The sequence below is a fragment of the Rhinoraja longicauda genome, chromosome 1, assembly GCF_053455715.1.
Source record: "Rhinoraja longicauda isolate Sanriku21f chromosome 1, sRhiLon1.1, whole genome shotgun sequence".
In the NCBI taxonomy this organism is placed as follows: domain Eukaryota; kingdom Metazoa; phylum Chordata; class Chondrichthyes; order Rajiformes; family Arhynchobatidae; genus Rhinoraja; species Rhinoraja longicauda.
The window spans coordinates 43,303,721-43,329,782 of record NC_135953.1 but is presented as its reverse complement, the minus strand read 5'-3'; the positions used below and the strand labels follow the sequence as shown (position 1 = coordinate 43,329,782).

At 41.4% G+C, this 26,062-nt stretch overlaps 1 protein-coding gene across 14 annotated transcripts in view; it reads left to right on the top strand.

Annotated features, from left to right (window-relative positions):
* Positions 1–26,062, top strand: part of atosb (atos homolog b) — a 108,872-nt gene that overhangs the window by 14,287 nt on the left and 68,523 nt on the right. The window contains exon 1 of one of the 14 annotated variants that reach the window (XM_078396457.1): positions 21,335–21,449. The exons of 11 other annotated variants lie outside the window; for them this stretch is intronic. The gene's annotated coding sequence lies outside the window, so the exon portion shown is untranslated. Of the gene's footprint in view, positions 1–21,334; positions 21,524–26,062 lie in introns of those variants that run through there. 2 more of the 14 variants (XM_078396430.1, XM_078396420.1) reach the window with 2 other exon arrangements.

The following is a 26,062-nucleotide window of genomic DNA, read 5'->3' as shown; positions in this document are numbered from 1 at the left end:
TCTGGCTCGAGTATCGTTCCTCTGTCCATGACTTGGAAGCTTCTCTTCTCTATGTCAATAGGAATTCAGTGTACACTTGTATCATGCTGTCATCTTCATAACAGGAAACCTCATGAGGATCATCAGACTGGCACGGAAGAGAATACTTGAATGTTTAAGACTTTACTAAATGTTTAACTTGTGTCCCCAGCTGTTTTGTTCAATGGAGCTTTCTGATCTCAATGTTTGATTTTTGCACTGACTCTATTCTGTGTGCAGGGCAGTTCTTTAATTTGCATTACATGGGGAGAGGCTGTACATTGTAAAGTCGAAATATTGAAAATTACCACTTTAACTGATCTGACAGCACTGCAAACTCTGAGATTAAGTGATAAATTGAAATCAGCATTTTAATCATTCCCTTAAAGGAGTGGGGGGAGGGGGGGAGGTTGGTGGAGAGCATGCATCATTGGGGCAAATGAAAATCAAGGTATTCAGGGGAGCTGAATATTTTGATAAATATTTTTGCTACTTTGTTCCATTGTCCTAGTTGTTCACTTGACCCGTAACAATACAATGTCATTGAGTCCATGGTATCTGTTTGTTTTTTTCCTAAGCCACCCCAGAAAAGGTGAATTCAAAAAATATGCTCTAGCTGATTTTTAAATTCCCGACCTGCTGTCAATGTCTAATTCAAATATCTCCTCATAATTGTGATTTCCTATTTCTGCTATTTTCATTCCCTTTGGGTTTATTATAAATTCTATTATGGGGTGTCACAAGTGTAGGAATAGTCATTGAGCTTGTTCTGTCTTTTAATGAGGTTCTGCATATTAATCTTGTATACCTATCTATGCTCCATTCTCCCTTTTGAAAGACATGATTTAAAAAAAACAGTTAGTAAGATAATTGATCTAGCATGATTTGCAGCTTTGAAAAAAGTGAGAAATTTCAGCTACTTACTGCATGTTGATCAATTTCTAAATTTACTTCTGGAAAGACTAGCTCTAAAATTTGATACTATATCTTTTATATTTCTATATCTCTTTATCTTAGATTTCCCCATTCAGTGGAAATCTGTTTCTTTTTATCAGTCCATCTATGTACTTTCTCAATTCCCCAGAGTATCTTAAACGTCACTAAAATTATCTTTTAAAAGTAGCTAACCCAATTTGGTTGTTTTACTTTGAACATTTTTCTTTTAGTTTGTGTAATCCTGCATCATAATTTAACCCTTAGAGCTCAGGTATTGTTCTGGTAAGCATTTCATCCAAGGCCAATATTTATCAACCAAACGATTGGTACTCAGAACTGAATATACAGCTATAACATGATTACGATGCTCTGGTGCACTTCTAGATACAAATACCAACATTCATTAGCATTTTAATTATTTTCGGCATCTTTACATGATACTTGTCTGTTCATGGACCACAAAGTCTATCTGATCCTTGCTACCACAATTGTTTCACCCTCACGTTTCTCTGGCTCGCCAATTGGAACATTTCAAAATCACTTTCTGTCCATAGAGTGAAAATAAAGATAAAAGTAACCATTTAAAAACAATTCTTTTTTAATGACCATCATAATAGTGCTAGAGTAGCTCCCCCTTCCCAGAGTATAAGAAAATAACTGCAGATGCTGGTACAAATCGAAGGTATTTATTCACAAAATGCTGGAGTAACTCAGCAGGTCAGGCAGCATCTCAGTAACTCCCCCTTCCCAGTTATCTTCCTGTCTCCACCTATGTCCTTCCTTTGTCCCGCCCTCAGTCTGAAGAAGGGTCTCGACCTGAAATGTCACCCATTCCTTCTCTCCTGAGATGCTGCCTGACCTGCTGAGTTACTCCAGCATTTTGTGAATAAATACCTTCGATTTGTACCAGCATCTGCAGTTATTTTCCCACATCATAATAGTGCTGATGACATATCCCTGAAGATGTCCTGTACTTTTCTGTGAACGTAAGAAATACATTTGGCCCTTCAAGTTGTAACTTCATTTATCAAGGTTATGGCAGCTCTACCACTTTAGTTGCAAAATGATTTTGAATAAACTCAGTGACGGAACCTTTACAGGTCTCTGGTTAAAGGAATTTCCAGAGATTCGCCACACTCTCAGTGCAGAAATTATTTCTCATCTCACTTCAAAATTACCTTCTCCTGTGGTAAGTTCTGTATTCCGCAACCAGGGGAAGTGTGCTTCCCACATCTGTTCAATGAGCACTGCCAGAATTTTGTAAGTTTCAATGAGACCTTCTCTCATTCTGGAGAATACAGGCCTAATCTACTCAACCTCTGCTCATACTCACAAATCCACCATCTGTGGAGGACACAAAGTACTGAAGTAACTCAGCAGGTCAGGCAGGATCACTGGAGAACACTGTTAGGTGACATTTCGGGTCAAGAACCTTCTACAGTCTGAAATGTCGCCTACCAATGTTCTCCAGTGCTGCTGCCTGACTTGTTGAGTCATTCCAGCACTTTGTGTCCTTTTGTGTATTAACCAACATTTGTAGGTCTTTGTTTCTGCCATCTCTGGAAATAGTCTTTATTCACTATATCCTCTTTGAGGCCAGGCAGCACAATTGGGTACAATAGACCATGTCTGGTCTCATCTGGGCCCTTTATAATTGCAGTAATTTGAAGTCACTTCTGGTTGATGGCCCTTTTTATTGGAATGGCAAAAGAAAAAATAACATTTTTAATCTGTGGTAAAGGTAGATGAGGGAAGAACTGCAGATTCTGGTTTAAATCAAAGGTAGACAAAATGTTGGACTAACTCAGCGGGACAAGCAGCATCTCTGGAGAGAAGGAATGGGTGAGGTTTCAGAAGAAGGGTCTCAACCTGAAATGTCACCAATTCCTTCTCTCCAGAGATGCTGCCTGTCCCACTGAGTTACTCCAGCATTTTGTGTTGGACAATTTCTTGGGGTGCACATCCCTATCTGTCTGAAAGTAGAACCGCGTAGATGGGGTGTTAAAAGAGGCATCTAACATGATTTACATCATTGATATTAGGTATAAAATGTGGAAGTCATGCTACAACTATGTAATGTTGTTACAGATAATATTAACTACAAGGAGAGGTTGGAAAAACTTGAATTGATTTCGTTGGATGATCAGAGGCTGAGGAGTGGTCTGATAGAAGTATTTAAAGAAGTATATATATGAGAAGTACATATATGGTAGTTAGTCGGAGATTTTTTTTAAAGGAGGTGATCAAGACAAGGGTTTTTTTTAATACAGCGAGTAGACAGTGCCTTAAATGCACTGCAGGACAGATGATAGTAATGATACATTTGCAATATTTCACATCAGGCCAGAAATAGATGTATTCAGATCATGTGTAGGCAGACGGAATCAGTTAGATTGGCATCGTAGGAGTGCGAATGTGGTACCGGACTGTTCCTGTTCTGTACTGTACTGTCTTGCCCGCTTTGAAACTGGCAACACCACCATGAGTGGAAGAACCCCAGCCAAGGCTGAGGGACAGGTCTTAACGTTGAGCACACAGGAAGTACAGCGCGCTCTGCGAAGGGTCAACCCAAGCAAGGCTGCAGGCATGGATGGAGTTCAAGGAAGGGTACTTAGGGACTGTGCTGAACAGCTGGCTGAGGTATTCACCAGGATCTTCAACCTGTCGTTATCTCTGGCTACGGTCCCCAAGTGCCTGAAGTCGGCTACCATAGTGCCAGTGCCGAAAAAAACAAAAATCACCAACCTAAACGACTACCGTCCGGTTGCCCCAACTCCTATAATCATGAAGTACTTTGAAAGGCTGGTCCTCTCACACATCAAATCCAGCATCCCTGCCTCACTGGACTCGCATCAATTTGCATACAGGGCAAATAGATCCACAGAGGACGCCATCTCTCTGGCACTTCACACTGTCCTGACTCACCTGGAGAGACGGCACGTACGTGAGGATGCTATTCATTGACTATAGCTCCGCCTTCAACACGGTCATCCCCACCAAGCTCATCACCAAACTCCACCAGCTAGACCTCAGCTTGTCGTTATGCGACTGGATCCTGAACTTCTTGATGGAGCGACCACAGGCAGTGAGAATGGACCCGCACCTGTCCTCCACTATCACCCTGAGTACCGGCACACCACAGGGCTGTGTTTTGAGCCCCAAGCTCTACTCCCTATTCACACACGACTGTGTTCCTGCATTCGACACCAACACCATTGTCAAGTTTGCAGACGACACAACGGTGATCGGGCTGATCACCAAAGGTGATGAAACAAACTACAGAGCGGAGGTGCAGAACCTGGCGGACTGGTGCTCTGATAACAACCTGTCCCTAAACACCTCCAAGACCAAGGAGCTGATCGTGAACTTCCGTAGGTCACACAATGGGGAATACGCTCTGATCTTTATCAACGGGGACAGTGTGGAGAGAGTGTCCAGCTTCAAGTTTCTGGGCACTCACATTTCGGAGGACCTCACATGGTCCACTAACACCGTTGCGCTGGTCAAGAAGGCGCAGCAACGACTGTTCTACCTGACAACACTGAAAAAGTCTGGTCTGCCCCAACAGCGGCTGATGACATTCTACCGCTGCACCATAGAGAGCATCCTAACGCATGGCATCCCTGTGTGGTATTTCAGCTGCACGGAGGCAGAGAGGAGAGCTCTTCAGCGGGTAATCTATAGAGCTCAGAAGACTATCAAAACACAGCTACCAGCCGTGGAGGGCATCTACAACACACGATGCCTCAGAAAAGCCACCAGCATTCACAAAGACTCCTCACACCCCTGCAATAGTCTGTTCGAACTTCTACCATCTGGCAGACGCTACAAGGCCTTCTACGTCCGCACCTCCAGACTCAGGAACAGCTTCATCCCCAGGGCCATAGCTGCTATGAACCGGTCCTGCTGAGTCGGATGGTCACATCGCACAGCGAACCGGCACAGACTTACTTGCCCTTTATTCTGTTTTAAATCTGTTTCTAATTTTGTTTCATTGGGTTGTCTAAATTTATACTGATTAACTAATTAATTTATTGCATCGTATGGAAGTCGCATTCCCAATCTCGTTGTACCCCTGTACAATGACAATAAAGATATATGGTATTGTATTGTATATCAAAAATATCATGTACTGTGTTCTCCATATTAAGTATCACTTGATAGCATTTAGGGTATAGTGCAAAGGTGAGCCGAAAGCCGTATTCTCCATAATAAGCATCACTTGAAAGCATTAAGCGTACAGTGCAAAGGCCTTATTCCTGCGTTGTACTGTTCTACATATCCAAAATATCATGGACTGTCGACGCAAGGAACTGCAGATGCTGGTTTACAAAGAATGAGACTAAATGCTGAAGTAGAGCAGTGGCTTGTGCAACATCTCAAATGGACTTGGATAGGTGATGATTTAAGTCGAGACCCTTCTTCAGATGTTGTAGTCGTGGGGAGAAAGCTGGAAAGAGATGGAGGCGGGGCAAAGCCTGGCAAGTGACAGGTGGACATAGGTGGGGGTGTTTTGATTGGCAGATTGGTGGACAAAGGCGAGAGATTGGAAGAAGACTGAAGGCTGTGAGATGAGGAGACAAGAGGTGAAAATGTGCAGCTAGACGAAGGGATAGGTGGAGGGGGAAGGGGGAAGGGCTGCTGTTGGTTTTTTACCTAAAATTGGAGAATTCAATGTTCATGCCATTGGGATTGTAAGCTGCCAAGCAGAATGTGACAAATGCCTAGTTTGGCAACTCAAAAGCCCAGAAATGAAGGAGGCTACAGAGAGTGGTCCATCACAGCTACAGACCGCCCTGCCATTGAAGGGATCTATAGGAGGAGATACCTAAAAAAAACACCCAATATCAACATACACCCACACAGATCATGCTCTCATTTCGCAACTACCACTGGGAAGAAGGTACAGGATCCTAAAAACTGTGACCACCGGGTTCAAAAACAGCAACCATCAGGCTCTTGAACAGTACATAACATTAATCTCAGCAGCTTTGATCTTCTATGGACTGTCCATGGTTGCCTTGTATTATTGTAATTTTGATTATTGGATATTATCTTTGTGTTATTACATTGAGGGGGACTGTTAAGCTGCAGCAAGGAAGGATTCTGATTCATCGAACACACTCTCTGTCTGTCAAGGCCTTTCAGCTCTCTGGTTGGTAACCATTTAAATTCCCCCTCCCTTTCTCAAACTGACCTTTCTGTCTTTTGCCTCTTCCGCTGCCAGAGTGAGGCCACACGCAAACTGGAGGAACAGTACTTCGTGTTCCACTTTTACAGCCCAACACAATGAATTGTCCAGCTTTAAGTAATACTCCTCCCTTTGCCCCCCCCCCCCCCCAACCTGTCTCTTTCCAACGATATTCCTCCCTCTGGCATTACATTTCACTCCACTTCTTCCTTATCTGACCACTTTTTGTCTCCTTTTCATCTCTAGCCTTGTTCCTTTCTCCACCCATCTACCAATCAAAGCCACTTCTCACCTGTATCCACCAATTGTTTGCCAGGCTTTGTCCCCCCCCTCCATCTCTCTCTTCCACCTCTCTTTTCCAGTTTACTCCTCCCCCCCCCCCCCCCACCCCACCCCACTCTCAGTACATTCCTGACTGGAGACATTGCTTAACCATTCCCTTCACAGATGCTGCCTGACCTGCTGTGCTACTCCAGCACGTTGTTTTGAACAAGTAAGATTTTCATTGTCCAATTGTTGGTACATATGAAACCAAGCACTTGACTCCTGACAAGATTGTCAAACAGAACGAGAACTGGTGTTTACCTTTAGATAATAATGCCATAATTTTCTCTTTATATACAATCAGATTTCTTGTTATATATGATTTGCAAGATATCAGCAAAGTTCAATTACATTTTCATTTTGGGCACAAAACATCCTTCAGTACATAGCCATCAGTAACATTGGTAGAGTCACTGTGGATTGAGTTGAGGAATTGTAAAGGCAAGAAGACACTAATTGGTGTTATCTACAGACTCCCAAATTGTAGCCCGGATGTAGGGTGTAAGATGCAGCAGGAGTTAAAACTGGCATGTAAAAAAGGTAATGCCACTGTGGTGATGGGCGATTTCAATATGCAGGTAGACTGGGAAAATCAGGTTGGTTCTGGACCCCAAGAAAGAGTTTGTAGAGTGCCTCTGAGATGGATTCTTAGAGCAGCTTGTAATGGAGCCTACCGGAGAAAATGCAATTCTGGATTTAGTGTTGTCCAATGAACCAGATTTGATAAGAGAACTCGAGTTAAAGGAACCGCTTGGAGGTATTGATCATAATATGATTAGTTTTAATCTGCAATTTGAGAAGGAGAAGGTTAAATCGGAAGTGTCAGTGTGGCAGTGAACAAAGGGGACTATGAAGGCATGAGAGAGGAGCTGGCCAAGGTAGACTGGAAAGGGATCCTAGCAGGAATGACGGTGGAACAGCAATGACAGGAATTTCTGAGCATAATCCGGAAGCCGCAGGATCATTTATTCCAAAAAGGAAGAAAGATTCTAAGGGGAGTAGGAGGCAACTGTGGCTGACAAGGGAAGTTAGGGATGGAATAAAACTGAAAGAAAAGATGTATAACACAGCAAAGAGTGGTGGGAAGCCAGAGGATTGGGAAACTGTCATAGGACAACAGAAGATAACAAAACGGGCAATACGGGCTGAAAAGATAAAGTATGAGGGGAAGCTGGCCAAGAATATAAAGAAGGACAGTAAAAGCTTCTTTAGATATGTTAAGAGAAAAAGAGTAGCAAAGTCAAATGTGGGTCCCTTGAAGGCAGATACGGGTGAAATTATTATGGGTAACAAGGAAATGGCAGAAGAGTTGAACAGGTACTTCGGATCTGTCTTCACTAAGGAAGACACAAATAATCTCCCAAATGTACTGGATGACAGAGGATCTAGTGGGGTAGAATAACTGAAAGACATTTTCATTAGGCGAGAAATAGTATTGGGTAGACTAATGGGACTGAAGGATGATAAATCCCTTGGGCCTGATGGTCTGCATCCCAGAGTCCTCAGGGAGGCGGCTCTCGAAATAGTGGATGCATTGGTGATCATTTTCCAATGTTCAATAGATTCAGCAATCCTGTGGATTGGATGATAGCTAATGTTCTCCCACTTTTCAAGAAAGGAGCGCGAGAGAAAATGGGGAATTACAGACCAGTTAGCGTGACTTCGGTGGTGGGAAAGATGCTGGAATTTTTTGAGGACGTGACAAGTAAAATGGATGAAGGGCAGCCAGTGGATGTCGTGTATCAAGACTTCCAGAAAGCCCTTGATAAGGTCCCACACGGGAGATTGGTGAACAAAATTAGACCACATGGTATTGGGGGTAGGCACATGGATTGAAAATTGGTTGGCAGACAGGAAGCAAAGAGTAGGAGTAAACAGGTCCTTTTCAGAATGGCAGGCAGTGGCGAGTGGAGTGCCACAAGGCTCGGTGTTGGGGCCGCAACTGTTTACCATATATATTAATGATTTGGAAGAGGGAATTAGAAGCAACACTAGCAAGTTTGCGGATGACACAAAGCTGGGTGGCAGTGTAAACTGTGAAGAGGATGTTAGGAGGTTGCAGGGTGACCTGGACAGGTTGAGTGAGTGGGCAGATGCGGGGCAGATGCAGTATAATATAGATAAATGTGAGGTTATCCACTTTGGCGGCAGAAACAAGGAGGCAGATTATTATCTCAATGGAGTTAGGTTAGGTAAGGGGGAGCTGCACCGAGACCTGGGTGTCCTTGTACACCAGTCACTGAAAGTTGGCGTGCAGGTACAGCAGGCAGTGAAGAAAGACTGTCATATGTTGAAAGACTGGAGCGACTAGGCTTGTGTACACTGGAATTTAGAAGGATGAGAGGAGATCTTATCGAAACATATAAGATTATTAAGGGGTTGGACACATTAGAGGCAGGAAACATGTTCCCAATGTTGGGGGAACCCAGAACAAGGGGCCACAGTTTAAGAATAAGGGAGTCAGAGAGTTGTGAATCTGTGGAATTCTCTGCCTCAGAAGGCAGTGGAGGCCAATTCTCTGAATGCATTCAAGAGAGAGCTAGATAGAGCTCTTAAGGATAGCGGAGTCAGGGGGTATGGGGAGAAGGCAGGAACGGGATACTGATTGAGAATGATCAGCCATGATCACATTGAATGGCGGTGCTGGCATTGAAGGGCCGTGATCACATTGAAGGGCCGAATGGCCTCCTCCTGCACCTATTGTCTATTGGAATGTTGGCCTTCATAACAAGAGGATTTCAGTATAGGAGTAAAGAGGTTCTTCTGCAGTTGTATAGGGCCCTGGTAAGACCACATCTGGAGTATTGTGTACAGTTTTGGTCTCCTAATTTGAGGAAGGACATCCTTGTAAGTGAGGTAGTGCAGCGTAGGTTCACGAGATTGATCCCTGGGATGGCGGGACTGACATATGAGGAAAGATTGAAAAGACTAGGCTTGGATTCACTGGAGTTTAGAAGGATGAGAGGGGATCTTATAGAAACATATAAAATTATAAAAGGACTGGACAAACTAGATGCAGGAAAAATGGTCCCAATGTTGGGCGAGTCTAGAACCAGGGGCTACCGTCATAGAATAAAGGGGAGGCCATTTAAAACTGAGGTGAGAAAAAACTTTTTCACCCAGAGAGTTGTGAATTTGTGGAATTCTCTGCCACAGAGGGTAGTGGAAGCCAATCACTGGATGGATTTAAGAGAGAGTTAGCTAGAGCTCTTGGGGTTCATGGAATCAAGGGATATGGGGAGAAGGCAGGCACGGGTTATTGATTGGGGACAATCAGCCATGATCACAATGAATGGCGGTGCTGGCTCGAAGGGCTGATTGGCCTCCTCCTGCACCTATTTTCTATGTTTCTATGTTTGGTAGCTCCAGACATTGCTGTATAACTTAGATCAGTTAGCTTTTCATGTCAATGTATTTGAGGAAAACCTTGGTTTTTTTTCATTAAAAACAAAAAAAGTCGTCTCACTGCAGTGGGGCACATAATTTTGAAGTAATTTGATTGATGCCATAGCAGCCATGTTGTTCATACAATGAATATGACCTTCAATGTGAAATTGTAATCTATCTTGATGGTTTTCTTCTCTCTCCTGCCCACTACCCCCATTGGTTGATCGGGTCATTGTACAGTGGAACATCTTTTAGTATTGCTTTGTTATCTGTCCTCCTGCCTTTCCTGCCGTTCCTTGTTTCTATTGCCAAAAAGTTAATCTGCAAGTCAAATCGGTAGTAAAGAAAGCAATCTCAATGCTAACATTTATTTCAAGAAGGCTTGTATGCAAAAACAGGGATGTAATGCTGAGGCTCTTATCAGGCGCTGGTCAGGTCGCATTTGGAATTTTGTCAGCAATTTTGGGCACCATATCTGAGGAAGGATGTGCTGGCTCTGGAGGGTCCAGAGGAGGTTTACAAGAATGATCCCAGGAATGAGTTGGTTAACCTATGATGAGTGTTTGTCGGCACTGGGCCTGTACTCGTTAGAGGTTAGAAGAATGAGGGGGGGACCTCATTGAAACATACAGAATAGTGAAAGGCTTGGATGGAATGGGTGTGGAGAGGATATTTCCACTGGTGGGAGAGTCCAGGACTCAGAATTAAAGGACGTTCTTTTAGGAAGGGGATGAGGAGAAATTTATTTAGTCAGAGGGTGGTGAATCTACGGAATTCTTTGCCACAGAAGGCTTTAGAGGCCATCAGTAGATATTTTTAAGGCAGAGATAGATCGATTTTTGATTAGTACAGGTGTCAGACATTATGGGGAGAAGGCAGGAGAATGGGATCATGAGGGAGAGATAGATCAGCAATGATTTAATGGTGAAGTAGACTTGATGGGCCAAATGGCCTAATTCTACTCCTATCACTTATGAGCTATTGGAATCATGGACTGTTTCATTCCACAATTTCTAGTCCACTTGCCATTTCTATTTGCAAAAATAACATTTTATATAACCTAGCCAGAATTGTAACATACTTGAGGTAAAAGACTGTTCAGGGGTGGCACAGTGGTGCAGCAGTAGAGTTACTGCTTTACAGCACCAGAGACCTGGGTTTGATCCTGACTACGGCTGTTGTCTGTACGGAGTTTATACGTTCTCCCTGTGACTGCATGGGTTTTGTTCTGGTGGTCCGGTTTCCTCCCACACTAAAGACTGCTAATGTTGGAAATCTGAATGAAAATGGAACATCTTGGAAATACTCAGCAGGTCAGGAACCATGCGCAGAGAACGAAACATTGGTCACTGACCTGAAACATTGTTCTCTCTCTCCGTAGAAACTGCAAGGTATTTCCAGCATGTAATAAAAATGAACTGCAGATGCTGGTTTAAACCAGCTGGTTTATACCAAGAAGGGTCTCAACCCAAAACATTACCTATCCATTTTCTTCAGAAATTCTAGCCGAGCCGCTTGGTTACTCCAGCATTTTGTGTCTATCTTGGGTATTTCCAGCACATTATGTTATTATGCAAAATAATATACTGGCTTAAGGTGTTTTGTGTGAAGGAAATTATGATTAAGATGATTTTACTTAGGAATCTTTTGTGAATATCGTGTACTAATTGTGCAAGATGTTCTGATCACATTAAAAATGGGAATCTGTACTAGATGTAGGAAATTATTGTGGTTCCAACATTAATTGAAGTGGCAGAAATACCTTACGTTTAAAAAGAAAGAAGCAGTGTCACTTTTTTCTGAGAAAATATATAAAGATGACTTGAATTTCTTTATACTATAGAATATATTTGTAAATCAGACAAATGTATGGCTATTGTTTCTGGAACATTTGAACTTCTTTCAAGGGTTAATGTTTAAAAGGTGTATGCTGTACTATTATTTCCCCAAGTACATTAGATGATGTGTTTAGGAGAAATTATTCTACTCTTGAACCCAGTTTAATTGCATTTGCAGCGCATGAAGTGACATTTTAATAATCTAGGCTTTAGATTCATGTCGCAAATGACCTGAATACTAATGGAAAACTGTGAAGAAATTGATCTCTCTCATTTAGAAAGAAAATGTTGTACTAACCAACAGGTTTTGATAAATATTGTATCAGTGAATTTTCTGATTTATGCCGAATTTAATTTTTCTGGATGCTTTATTTACTGGCCTTGTGATTGTCATTCCTAAATAGTTTTTCTGCTCCCATTGTCTTGATTTGCTTGAATGTGCATTTAACAACTGAGATTATGATCTTTCAAGTCAATTCAGAGCTCTCTGATCTGATTATCGAATTGGTTAACCAGTACAATACCACCTATTTGGTATGAATTTAATTGAACTTGTGATAAAATTTCCCTTTGGCCTCAAACTTTATTCATTGATTTGTGCTTCCCCCCCCCCCCCCCCCCCCAAGACCTATTTCAATGCAGTAATTTACAATCCAGTCTGTCTGCTATCTCATTCCAGATGACTTTTTAATGGCTACACATTAAATCTTTGGCAGTTTCTATTGCGATGGGTTTGTGAACCATCCTTTACTGACATTTACCAGCTCCAGCATATGTTTTAAATTCAATATAATATAATAATATATAGAATACAGCTAACCAGATCTTTTGGCAGAAAAATAAGAATGCATTTTCCACCTTAATCAATAGATGAAATGGTCAAATTTGCTTTCAGGAGGCATTGATCAAAAGAGGACTAAAGTGGAAAAGATAAGATTTGGGAGATATGAAAAAAAAACATTAAAAAATCAGCATGAATTTTAGGACAAATATTGTTTTCTACATTAATAATCTCAGGAACATATGTGACTATAAAATGTGTAATTTCTGATAATGATGCTCCTTTGAATTGGCAGCTTTATTTGTGCGTGGGGTGTAGAGGTGGAAGCCCCTGGGTTAGCAGTCGAGATTTGTTATGGCGCAGAATTAAGATTGCTGTGTTCTGCAATGAGAGACTTGTTTCAAATAATCAATCAGCATTTGAGTTTTCAATCTACTTAAAAACCCATGATTTTAAACTGTGGCTAGTTTTAAATCTTTTATCACAAGTCATATCGGGTTTTTTTTGAATTTGGGGTGAAACCACAAAAGATAATCAAAACAACAAAGATTATTATGATAACAATTGAAAGCATAAATGAAACTTTAAAAATTCTGTGTTTCATCTTTTATACTATTAGTATTCATGACCACAACAAACCGACACACTATATTGGAAACTCAACTCAACTGAAATAAATAAGCAAAATAAAAATATTGTGAATATTGAAAATCTGAAGGAAATTGCAGGAAATAATCACCAATAGTCAGCAGGTCAGGCAGCATCTATTGAGACGGAGGTAGAGATAGCATTTCAGGGAAATGATCATTCATCAAAATTGTGAAAGTTAGCAATGAAAGAATTTTTAAATCCAGAGGAAGATGAAGTGCAGAGAGAAGAATAAAGATGTTTTTTGAATTGAGAGATTAAATGAGTTGTGGGAAGATGATGCAAGGCAAAAGAGGGGATTTTATTGGCATGAGCACCCGAAATATTTTGAAATTTGATTCCTCCTACCTTCCATCCCTGATATCACAGAGTTTGCCTTTTCATGGTTTCCTTTGCCAGCCTTTTGTCACAATGCTTGCTTAAAATATGTGACTTTTCTATTTTTTTCACTTTCTTTTGCTCTCTGGGAGCTGTTTGATCTTTTTTGAGTATTTAAACATAGAAACATAGAAAATAGATGCAGGATTCGGCCCTTCGAGCCAGCACTGCCATTCAATATGATCAAGGCTGATCATCTAAAATCAGTACCCCTTTCCTGCATTTTTTTCCATCTCCCTTGATTCCTTTAGCCCTAAGAGCGAAATCTAACTCTCAATTGAAAACATCCAATGAATTGGCCTCCACTGCCTTCTGTGGCAGAGAATTCCACAGATTCACAACTCTCTGAGTGAAAACGTTTTTCCTCACCTTAGTCCTAAATGGCTTCCCCTTATTCTGAAACTGCGACCCCCGGTTCTGGACTCCCCCAACATCGGGAACATTTTTCCTCCATCTAGCCTGTCCAATCATTTAAGAATTTTATGTTTCTGTAAGATCCCCTCTCATCCTTCTAAATTCCAGTGAATACAAGCACAGTCGACCCATTCTTTCATCATATGTCGGTCCCCCCATCCCGGGAATTAACCTGGTGAACCTATGCTGCACTCCCTCAATAGCAATAATGTCATTTCTCAAATTAAGCCCCTGTCCCACTTCGGTGATTTTTTTAGGCGACTACAGGCGACTATGCTGTCGCCACACGGTCGCGGGGTGTCGCATGTATGGTCGTGAGTAGTCTCCAAAGTCGTAGCGTTTTACTGGTCGCCGCTGGATTTCGCAAATGTTTAAAAAATTTCGGCAACTGTTTTGACGCCAATGAGCGGAGCTTGACGTCTCCTGACGTGGGCGCTGTCGTAGGTTGTCGCCAGGTGACGTAGGTTTTCACCAGGTTGTCACCAGGTTGTCACCAGGTTGTCGCCAGGTGACGTAGGTTGTCGCCGGTGCTGACTTTGGTGAATTCCAAGTGTGGACTTGATCTGATCACCCATCAGTGTAATGTGTCCATAAATGATGTTAGTTTTTGTATGTTTTTGCACTTGTATTCTGTTCAAAGTTTGAATTTTAAAGTTTGAAGTTTATTGAAATTTATTGAAGTTTATTACAATATTTTTGTATGCACTGTTGTATGTTCTTGTCAACCTTTTTGAAATTTTTGTTTGTTTCAATATTAATAAAGGAAATTCTTGAAATTTTGACGGAAAATTGTCGTATGAAGTTATTGTATTTCAGAGTAGTTTCTCATGGCATCACTTTCAAATAGTCATGATGCAGAATGATTGGAAACCCTACCGTACACCCCCTTTTATAGGGAAAGTGTGTGAAATGTGAATTGTTTTCAGTTGTCTTCAGTCTTAAGGGTCGTAGCTTGTCGCAGGTGGATGTAGGTTGACTTCGGTTGTCGTAGGTTGTTGCCTCTGGTGATAGGTTGTCGTAGGTGCGGTCGTAGGTGGACGTTCTACTTGCGACGATTGGGTTGTCGGTAGCTTGCCGCAGCTTGACGTCGACTAAGTGGTCGGTTGTTGTAGCTTGTCGTAGACATTGTCATAGGGAGGTCCAGTCGCCGGTTTTTCGGCAGACAGTCGCCTTAAAAAATGCCTAACTGGGACATGGCCTTTAGGAGACCAAAACTGCACACAATACTCCAGGTGCGGTCTCACCAGGGCCCTGTACAACTGCAGTAGGACCTCCTTGCTCCTAAACTTAAATCCTCTTTCAATGAAAGCCAACATGCCATTAGCTTTCTTCACTGCCTGCTGTACATGCATGCTTACTTTCAGTGACTGATGTACAAGCACACCCAGATCTTGTTGCACCTCCCCTTTTCCTAATCTAACATCATTCAGATAATAATCTGCCTGTTCTTGCCACCAAAGTGGATAACATCACATTTATCCACATTGTACTGCATCTGCCATGCATCTGCCCACTCACCTAACCTATCCAAGTCACCCTGCAGCCTCAGAGCATCCTCATCACAACTCACACTGCCACCCAGCTTTGTGTCATTCGCAAACTTGGAGATATTACATTTAATTCCCTCGTCTAAATCATTAAATGTCTATTGTAAATAACTGGGGTCCTCGCACTGAGCCTTGGGGCACCCACTAGTCACTGCCAGCCATTCTGAAAAAGACCTGCGAATTCCTACTCTTTGCTTCCTGTCTGCCAACTAATTCTCTACCCATGTGAATACGCTACTGCAAATACCATGTGCTCTAATGTTGCACACTAATCTCTTGGGTGGGACCCTGTCAAAGGCTTTTTGAAAGTCCAAATACACCACATCCACTGGCTCTCCCATATCCATACTACTTATTACATCATCAAAAAATTCCAGAAGATTAGTCAAGGATGATTTCCCCCTTCATAAATCCATGCTGTCTTTGACCGTCCTGTCAATGCTTTCCAAACGCGCTGCTATTATATCTTTAATAATCGACTCGAGCATCTTCCTCACTACCGATGTAAGGCTAACTGGTCTAGAATTCCTTGTTTTCTCTCTCCCTCCTTTCTTAAAAAGTGGAGTTACATTAGCTACCCTCCAGTCCACATGAACTAATTCAGAGTCGAGAGAACATTGGAAAATGATCACCAATGCATCCACGATTTCTGGAGCCACCTCCTTGAGTACTCTGGGATGCAGACCCTGGGGATTTATCTGTCAACAGTCCCAACAGTTTACCTAACACCATTTCCTGACTAATGTGGATTCTCTTCAGTTCCTCCTTCCCATTAGATCCTCAGTCCCCTAATATTCCATAGAGATTGTGTCTTCCTAAGTGAAGACAGAACCAAAGTACTCATTTAATTGGCCTGCCATTTCCTTGTTTCCCATTATAAAGTCACCTGTCTCTGACTGTAAGGGACCTACATTTGTCTTCACTAATCTTTTCCTTTTTACATATCTACCACTTTTTCCATCTTTATACTACCAAAATGTGATTCAAAGCTGCTAGGACAATATTGCTCCCATATGGAGATTTTTCTGTTGTTATCAGTACAAGTATTCATTAGGATATTAAAATAAAATCAGCAAATTGGTGAAAAATTGAGACATTCCAAGCTAAACACAGAAAATGTTGGCAGTCTTCAGTCAATCTTGTTAAGCAGTTCAAGTTAATCGTTTTACAGAAACTATTGCTGAAAAATTGAGCAGTGATGATAAGTCTGTGCTCATTTCTCTCATTCACATTACTAAGATCCGTGAATATAAACATTCCATTATTAGAAAAATAAGGCCTGGTTTGGAATTCCAGACGTGGAGCTACTGAGTATTTGTATTTAAGCACATTCCTTACTACTTGTGCTCCATTTCCATGCTTCGCCAGTTATTTCATTTCAAAACATTTCACTCTTTAAAATATCACCTTTTCATTCTTGGTTGTAGGAAGCAGAAAACTGATCTATCGTACACTTTTGATCAAATGTTGGCATGATGATTTATGATGGTGCCTCTTTCAAATTAAGTTACAAGCTGCATCATAGAGAAAAGATTGTCCAACTTTTAACAGCACATTCCTGCCATACATTACGCCAGGTATAGGTTAAGTTTCCATTCAGCTTTCTTGCTTCCATTTTAGCCAGGCGATGGTGATCTGAATTTTCATCATTCATGATTGTGATCACTTTGCTGGCTAACAAAATGGTTTGTTGTATGATTTATTTTCTGAATCGTTTCCTGATGATATTTATAGTAACTGGCAACACAGTCTTTTGTAATTTAGTTATTTCTTAAAGCTGTATTCTGCCCCTTGCCGCAACCTTTTTGTTCTGCTTTAATATCATACCATGACTTTTTCCCCCATCCACCAGCACATTCTCGTATTTCAATTCAATGTAATTTTTTTTGGGGGGGAGGGGAAATATGATTCACTTGACAATAAAATACAATGGAATTTCATTTTTACGGTGATCCCACTACTAGTATGTATTTTTGTGGGTTTGTAAGACTTCTGTGGATTATGTGCTGAAGAAATTGTACAATGGCCGTTTTCAATGGAAATCAAGACCATAGGTATTTATCATTTTCAAACAATATTCTTTGAGCAAATACGAAACAATTTGGTGTTTGCAGCTTTTTTTTTCCCTGATAGTTTTAATTTGCACAAGACCAGTTACAGGGAGAGGTTCTGTTACAGGGAGGTTGAGTTACAGGGGACTTTTTTTTTCTTTGGAGCACAGGTGTACAAGGTCATGAGGAGCATGGATCAAGTGAATGCCCATGGGTGAGAGGGGAAAGATTTGGCATTGAGGGCAACTTCACCACTCGGTAGGTAGGCTGTATCCAGAATGAGCTGCCAGGCAAAGCTGAAGAAGATTTTTAAAAGACATTTGGACATATAAGGAAAGGAATGGTTTAGAGGCCGATGGATCACATGCAAGCAAATGGAACTACCCCATGTGCCAACTTGGCTGGCATGAACAAAAGACCTGTTTCCATGTTGTATGTGTCTTTGAATCTATGACTCAAAGATTGTTAGAAAATAACTTGGGAAGATGCAGAATGATTGCAAGGGTTAGGTTAAATGTGGTGGAAAGAGATGCCGTATGGATGACATTGTGAGATTACCCACTTCATTAGCAAGAGATGAAAGCACTTAAATGATATGAGATTAACATATTGTATCCAGAGAAATCTGTGATTCATTGCATAAATAACAATGTTAGAATACAGATGTGGCTTGTAATTAGTAAACAAATGGAATGTTGCTAAGAGAATACAGTAGTGAAGTCTTGGTGCTATTGTACAATGCTTGATGAGCTACTCTTCTTAGTACTGTGCAGTTTTAGTTTCCTTATTTAAGATAGGATGTATTTACCTTCAAAGCAATTTGAAGGAGGTTTCTTAGATGAACCACTTGTTTTATGAGGATAAGCTGAATGAATTCACTGGATTTTAGCCCCCAATTCACTGGATTTTAGCCCCCAATTCACTGGATTTTAGCATAATGAATGGACATAGAACCCTCATAGAGTGATACAGTGTGGAAACAGGCCCTTCGGCCCAACTTGCCCACACCAGCCAACATGCCCCAGCTATATGTCCTTGCTATTGAGGTAGTGCAGAGTAGGTTCATGAGGTTAATCCCCGGGATGGCAGGACTGTCATATGAGAAAAGATTGGAAAGACTGGGCTTGTATTCGCTGGAATTTAGAAGGATGAGAGGGGATCTTATAGAGACGTATAAAATTATGAAAGGACTGGACAAGCTAGATGCAGGAAAATTGCAACATGACCCAACATCTATACTCAATACTCTGACTGGTGAAGGCCAATGTGCCAAACGCCTTTTTGACCACTCCATCCACCTGCACTCCTAGATCCCTCTGCTCCACAACACTCCACAGAGCCCTACCATTCACTGTGTCAGTCCTGCCCATGTTAGACTTCCCAAAATGCAATACCTCACATTTCTCTGTATTAAATCCCATCAACCATTCCTCAACCCAGCTGACCAATCAATCAAGATCCTGCTGCAATTTTTCACACCAATCTTCACTAACTGCAAAACCACCCACTTTTGTATCATCTGCAAATTTACTTATCTTGCCGTGTATGTTCTCATCCAAATCATAGATATAGATAACAAACAGTAATGGGCCCAGCACTGAACCCTGAAGCACACCACTAGTCACAGGCCTCCAGTCTGAGAAGCAACCTTCCACCATCACCCTCTGCTTCCTTCCATGAAGCCAATTTTCTATCCATTCGGCTACCTTTTCTCAGATCCCATGCGATCTAACCTTCCAGAGCAACCTACCACGAGGAACCTTGTTGAATGAACCTTGTCGACATGATCCCTCATCCTGATACAATCATCTAAAATAGATATGAGAAGGATTATTTTCTGAGGATCGTGAATTGGTAATTCTCTAATCCAGCGTGTTTGGATGCTGAATCATTAAGTATATCACAAGTAGACAGGGTGGTAAAGAAGGCATATGGAATGCAATACTCATTGCAAGGAGCATTGAATATAAGAGTTCAGAAATCTTGAAGCAGCACTGTCGGACTTTGGTTAGTCTGCATGTGGAGTACTGTGTGCTGATCTGGTTGTTCCATTACAGGAAAGATGAGGGAGCTTTGGAGAGGGTGCAGAGGAGGTTTACCAGAATGCTGTAGGAAGGAACTGCAGATGCTGGTTTAAACCGAATATAGACTGGAAATGCTGGAATAAACTCATCAGGACAGGCAGCATTTCTCGATAGAGGGAATGGGTGACGTTTCGGGCCGTGACTCTTCTTCAGCCCTGCAATAAGATAAACCATGAGGTTGCAAGTCTAACTCCTTAGACACAATATGTTGGAGTAACTCAGCGGGTCAGGCTGCATCTCTGAAGAAAGGGAGGAGGTAACATTTCAGGTCGGAACCATTCTTTCGACTTAAAGAGCTAACTCCTATTTCTTGCAAAAATGAAGTGTATTCCAATGTTTGCTACTCTGGTGAGACCAAGTGCAGACTAGGTGACAGGTTTACAGAGCACCTGCACTCAGTCTGCAATGGCTATCCTGGGCTTTTGTTTGCATCTCATTTCAATTCCCCTTTCCATTCTCACACCCATCGACCTGTCTGCTTTTGGCCTTTTCCACTGCCAAGGTGAGGCCAAACTCAAACTAGAAGGACGTATCTCGCATTGCACCTGGGTAGTCTACAACCGAATGATATGAACATATGAATTTTCCAATTTCTGGTAACTCTTACTTATTGTGCTTCCCTTGTGTCTCCTTCCAGTCCTCCCATTTCTTTGTTTTGTTCCCAACCCCCATACACCACTTTCAGCTCCTCATAACCTAATTTAGTGTCCCTCACCCTTCCAGGTTTAATTTACCTCCTACCCTCACATGTCTTCCACCATTTCCCCTCCTGCAGTTGTGTCTATCTATCCTTCATCTCTCCCTCAATTGTCACCTTCCTTACTTATCAGATTCCTGCACTTGTACCTTTGTGTCCCTACTTATCACCTGCCAGCAGCTTTTTACCCCCTCCTGTTTATTGTTGTTGGATGATGAACTAAGGGATGGCATTCAAGAGAGAGCTGGATAGACCTCTTAAGGATAGCGGAGTCAGGGGGTATGGGGAGAAGGCAGGAACGGGATACTGATTGAGAATGATCAGCCATGATCACATTGAATGGTGGTGCTGGCTCGAAGGACCGAATGGCCTCCTCCTGCACCTATTGTCTATTGTCAATGCACAAGGTATGTGTAGTGGGGAACAATAAATTAGATTTGTCAGTGCTTAGTTAAACGCATTCTGTCAGGGCTTTGAAAAGGTAATGATATGACAATAGCACTATTTTCATGCAGAATGAACGAGAGCCGTTTTGAAACTTGCCTAACCATATTAAATAATTGAATTTAAGAGATTACAATTTGGGGAAAAAACTGGTAAAGCATGCAGACATGCAAATCTGGAAAGGGATACAAAAGTTTAGAAACTTAATTGGAGCTATAAATAGTGCTTAACTGACGGTATTCTAATGCAAACCTTATTCTCTACAAAATTGAAATATTTACTTGAATATTCTGCAATCATTTCAAATTGCCATATTTGGTTAAACAATCTTGTTTGTGGGAGGAGAGCAAAGGCAAACTAAAAATGCAATGTAATTCAAACGGTTTCCCAATGCAGCGAAGTGCAGTTCCCTTTTTTCCCCCAGTTGTTTCCAGTCCACCTTTGTAAATGTTCAAAATTGCATTTGATGTATTATCCTCCCCTTTTCAACCAGACTGGTATTCAGCTTTCTGTTCCGTCAGAATAACCTACCGTCATCGTGCTCGGCAACAAGGAGGAGTTCTTCTAAGTTAATTGCCAATCGTAACAGGCAGGAATCTTCCAATCAGCAGTGCGCTTTGCTGAAAAGACAGAGCTGACGGAATGAGCTTGTTTAGTCAGCTGATAGGAAATGAAGTGAAGGCTGGAGCCGGCAAGAACAAGGCTGTGAATGTGAGCATTTTTTTCATTGTGCCTAGGCAAGGGTACAATCAAAAGGGTTTCAAAAGCAGATAATGCAACTCAAGGTCTGTTACAAACTGCAGTATTTCTAAGTAATAATATATAGCTTTGGGGGGGGGGTTTCTGGCAGGTGCTGTGTAGTTCTATTAGCACTGGAGTCGAAAATTCTGTAGAAAAGTTAACTGGGTAATTGCTGTTGGGTTCAGATAACCAGAAATGTTCTTTGTCGGAGCAGCACTGGGTACTTTGCCCTGTACTTGATGGGAAGAATTTTAATGTTGACTTTAAAGTAGTTACTGATAAATTGCACTGCTGCTTTATTTACATATCTTGCTTCTATATGGTTTGCGTGCTAATCTTGGCTCAATTGTTGTCTTTATTCAAAATTAGAGCTCTTTTAATTGTTGTGCAGGGGTTGAAAGTGCTGTCTTTATTATTAAATGTGGCTTAGTAATATTTTAGGAATTCTACTTAGCACTTGTCACTGTGGCTGATCTAGGTTTGAACGCAAATCACATATTAAAAATAAAGCATTTATTCAGGACCAAGTAACCTATTCAGCAGAGACCCGTGGTACTGGGTAGATTGACCCTTGTCACAAACTGTCTGTGCCTGTGTTAAAAGCTTTTTGTGCTCTCATTTTGATTAATCATGGTGACCAACAGAAACAATGATGCATTAGCTTTTCCTTCAAAGATTAGAGGAAATGCTTTGTAATTGCACAATTGTTCATGAATCTTGAGAGGAAATTCTGCAAGAATATGTTTTTGAATGGCAGTGTGCATGTTTTAGTGACCTATTATGGTACTAATGTTATTACCCAAATTTACAATCCCAGCCTCTTTATTAACGGTTTACTGTGAATATTTCGGGGGAAAAAATCCATACTCGTATTCGTTTTTTTAAGCCAATTATTTTGATGGATTTTTCAAAATAATTATTGATCATATAAATTAGAAGCAGATTAACACAATAGCCTGAAGAAGGATCCCAGCCTGAAATGTCACCTGTCCATGTTTTCTAGTGATGCTGCCTGACCCGCTTAGTTACTCCAGCACTTTGTCTATTTTGTAAACCAGCATCTGCGGTTCCTTGTATCCACACCTAACACAAAAGTAGATGTATTTGATTGTATTTTTTAAAATGCTTGCCTGTGAGATCCATGAAGGGTGATTCCATGTCACAGTATTTAGTGATGGGTAAGATTTTTTTCCTCTGTTAAATTTCTGAACTAAGGGTGTGAAGCTAATGGTTTATTCATTTCCATTCATTTTTCATCAAGAGAGTTGTGAATCTGTGGAATTCTCTGCCACAGAAGACAGTGAAGGCCAATTCACTGGATGTTTTCAAGAGAGAGTTAGATTTAGCTCTTTGGCTCAAGGATTCAACGGATATGGGGTTAAAGCACGAATGGGGATACTGATTTTCGATGATCAGCCATGATCATATTGAATGGCTGGCTTGAAGGGCTGAATGGTCTACTCCACCTATTTTTCTATGCTTTTCTATGTTTCTAACTGTTTTCTATTTACATTGAAGCTCTGGCCTCCCACTTCAGATTTCTGTTTCTTTCATTCATGAAAGATGGGTGTCACTGACAAGTCCAGCTTATTGTTCACTGCTTTTAAGCAGTTACTAAGTTGCTGTTGTGACATTCCTGGTCACAAAGGTATTCTTGTATTTAGATAGACCAACAGTGAATAAACAGTAATAAATGTAGAAGTGGGGAGTGCAGGAATATGGTATTAGATAGAGGACTGATTGATGAAAAGGCTTTAAATGCCTGCTCCTGTGTTTTGAATGAGAATGTCTGTGACCTGGAAGCCATGGGGTTCTCATCTGCTTTCCTTTGTGGTCGCTAGAGCTTGCAGGTTTGGGCGATGCTGTCAAAGAGGGCTTGACAAACAATTGCTGTATATCTTTAGCAGGCGTGTATTGTGTATCAAAGTGTGATCATGGTGAATGTTTAAAGTGCCTATGAAACGGGCTATTTTTTCATGGCTTGTGTTTGTAGCTGCTTGAGTGGTTTGGAGGTACTTAATGAGGCATCTGGGGAGACTCCTTCAATACCCCAGACTTGTACCTAGACAGCAGTAAGGTTTGTGGGAGTCCAGAGACGAGTCAGTTGCTGCAAAATCTATTGCTGTTGAACTGTTATCACCATGATGTTTTTCTGGAAGGTCATTGGCCTGAAACAGTAACTCTGTTTTTCTTTCCACAGATGCTGCCTCATCTGTTAAGCACTTGCAGCATTTTGTGTTTAATTTGTGGTCGGTCCTATCATGTTTCAGGCCTGCAAGGAAGCTTGGTTATGTCATTGAACAGGAAGAGTTAATTAGACATTCTTGATGTAGACTGTTATTTTCTAGCACTTGTGTGATGCAATTTTACTTGTTCTTAGCAACCCAAGCCTGAATGTCTCTGAATCTCAGCACATATAGGCAGGATTGCCTTCATCAAAGGAGATGGAAATTGAAAAAAAAAACAGTTCAATCATCAGAGACCATCCCCACCTTAAGCTGTGATGAGGGAGCTTGATTCACTGTTCTCCGAAACTCGTGTGTTGTCTGGAGCTGAGATATTGATCTCCAACAATCGCCACATTCTGGTTGTTGTGTGACGGATTTTTGTACCAACAATTACCTCTGCGCCAGCCAAACTACAATGATGGCATTCACTCAACAAAGTTGAATAATATCAACATATACCCCATTATCAAATAGCTGGGCATGTTTAATGGAATCAATAACTAGTCTGTCATTCTTCTCTCAATTGTTCCCATGGTGACAACAGATGTTTAAGGTGCTAACAAACAACACTTATTCACCAATAACCCTTGCACTGTTCATTTTAGGTTATGTTAGGACTCCTCCACTGCCAGAGTGAAGCCATATGTAAGGCATTTGACAAGGTTCCACATGGAAGGTTGATTAAGAAGGTTAAATCGTTGGGTATTAATAGTGAGGTTGCAAGATGGATTCAACAATGGCTGAATGGGAGATACCAGAGGGTAACGGTTGACAATTGTATGTCAGGTTGGAGGCCAGTGTCTAGTGGAGTGCCCCAAGGATCTGTGTTGGGTCCACTGTTGTTTGTCATTTACATTAATGATCTGGATGATGGTGTGGCAAATTGGATTAGTAAATATGCAGATGATACTAAGATAGGTGGAGTAGTTGATAGTGAGGTAGATTTTCAAAGTCTACAGAGAGACTTGGGCCTTTTGGAAGGGTGGGCTGAAAGATGGCAGATGGAGTTTAATGCTGATAAGTGTGAGGTGCTGCATTTTGGTAGGACAAATCAAAATAGGACGTACAGGGTAAATGGTAGGGAATTGAGGAATGCAGTGGAACAGAGGGATCTGGGAATAACTGTGCATTGTTCCCTGAAGGTGGAATCTCATGTGGATAGGGTGGTGAAGAAGGCGTTTGGTATGCTTGCCTTTATAAATCAGAGCATCGAGTATAGAAGTTGGGATGTAATGTTGAAATTGTACAGGGCATTGGTGAGGCCAAATCTGGAGTATGGTGTGCAGTTCTGGTCGCCAAATTATAGGAAGGATGTCAACAAAATGGAGAGGGTACAGAGGAGATTTACTAGAATGTTGCCTGGGTTTCAGCACTTAGGCTACAGAGAGAGGTTGAACAGGTTGGGGTCTTTATTCTTTGGAGCGTAGAAGGTTGAGGGGGGACTTGATAGAGGTTTTTTAAATTTTGAGAGGGACGGACAGAGTTGACGTGGGTAGGCTTTTCCCTTTGAGAGTGGGGAAGATTCCAACAAGGGGACATAGCTTCAGAATTGAGGGACAAAGGTTTAGGGGTAACATGAGGGGGAACTTCTTTACTCAGAGGGTTGTGGCTGTATGGAATGGGCTTCCGGTGGAAGTGGTGGAGGCTGGCTCGATTTTATTATTTAAGAGTAAATTGGATAGGTATATGGATAAGAGGGGATTAGAGGGTTATGGTCTGAGTGCAGGTAGATGAGACTAGGTCAGGGAGAATGGTCGGCGTGGACTGGTAGGGCCGGACAGGCCTGTTTCCATGCTGTAGTTGTTATATGTTATATGTTATATGTTATATGCAAATTGAAAGAATAGCATCTCATGTGGGCGTAGCCAAAGCATCAAAGAATGATGTGTGGGTGTAGCCAATACATCAAAGAATGATCTTCATTTGGGATTGGAATATTATTTTCACAGGGGTTTTCTATAAATTTGCTTTGCAAATTACAGCCAGTGAGTGGAGAACTGTTAAATAAAATCCTAATCTGTTTGTGATTTGATTTGTACATGCTTCTAACAGCGAAAGGTGCTTTTTAACCACCCTTTTTCTTTTTTTAACCCTGAATTAGCACCAGCATTTATACAAGGTAATATTCCAGCATAACCTCGTACAAACTGATTTTATCATAAAAGACCTGCTTTAACAAAGGTTTAATTGTCAGGTTTTTTTGTGCTAACTGCTGGTCAGTTTCCGAAGCACGTAACAGCTAGACCACAATGAATTGACTACAAAACATCCAAAGGCACATGCCTTTTGAAAAGCTGCTTTTAGATGGTGAAACCCAGTTAGGAAAGTCTAAATAAAATCTAAATAAATATCCCT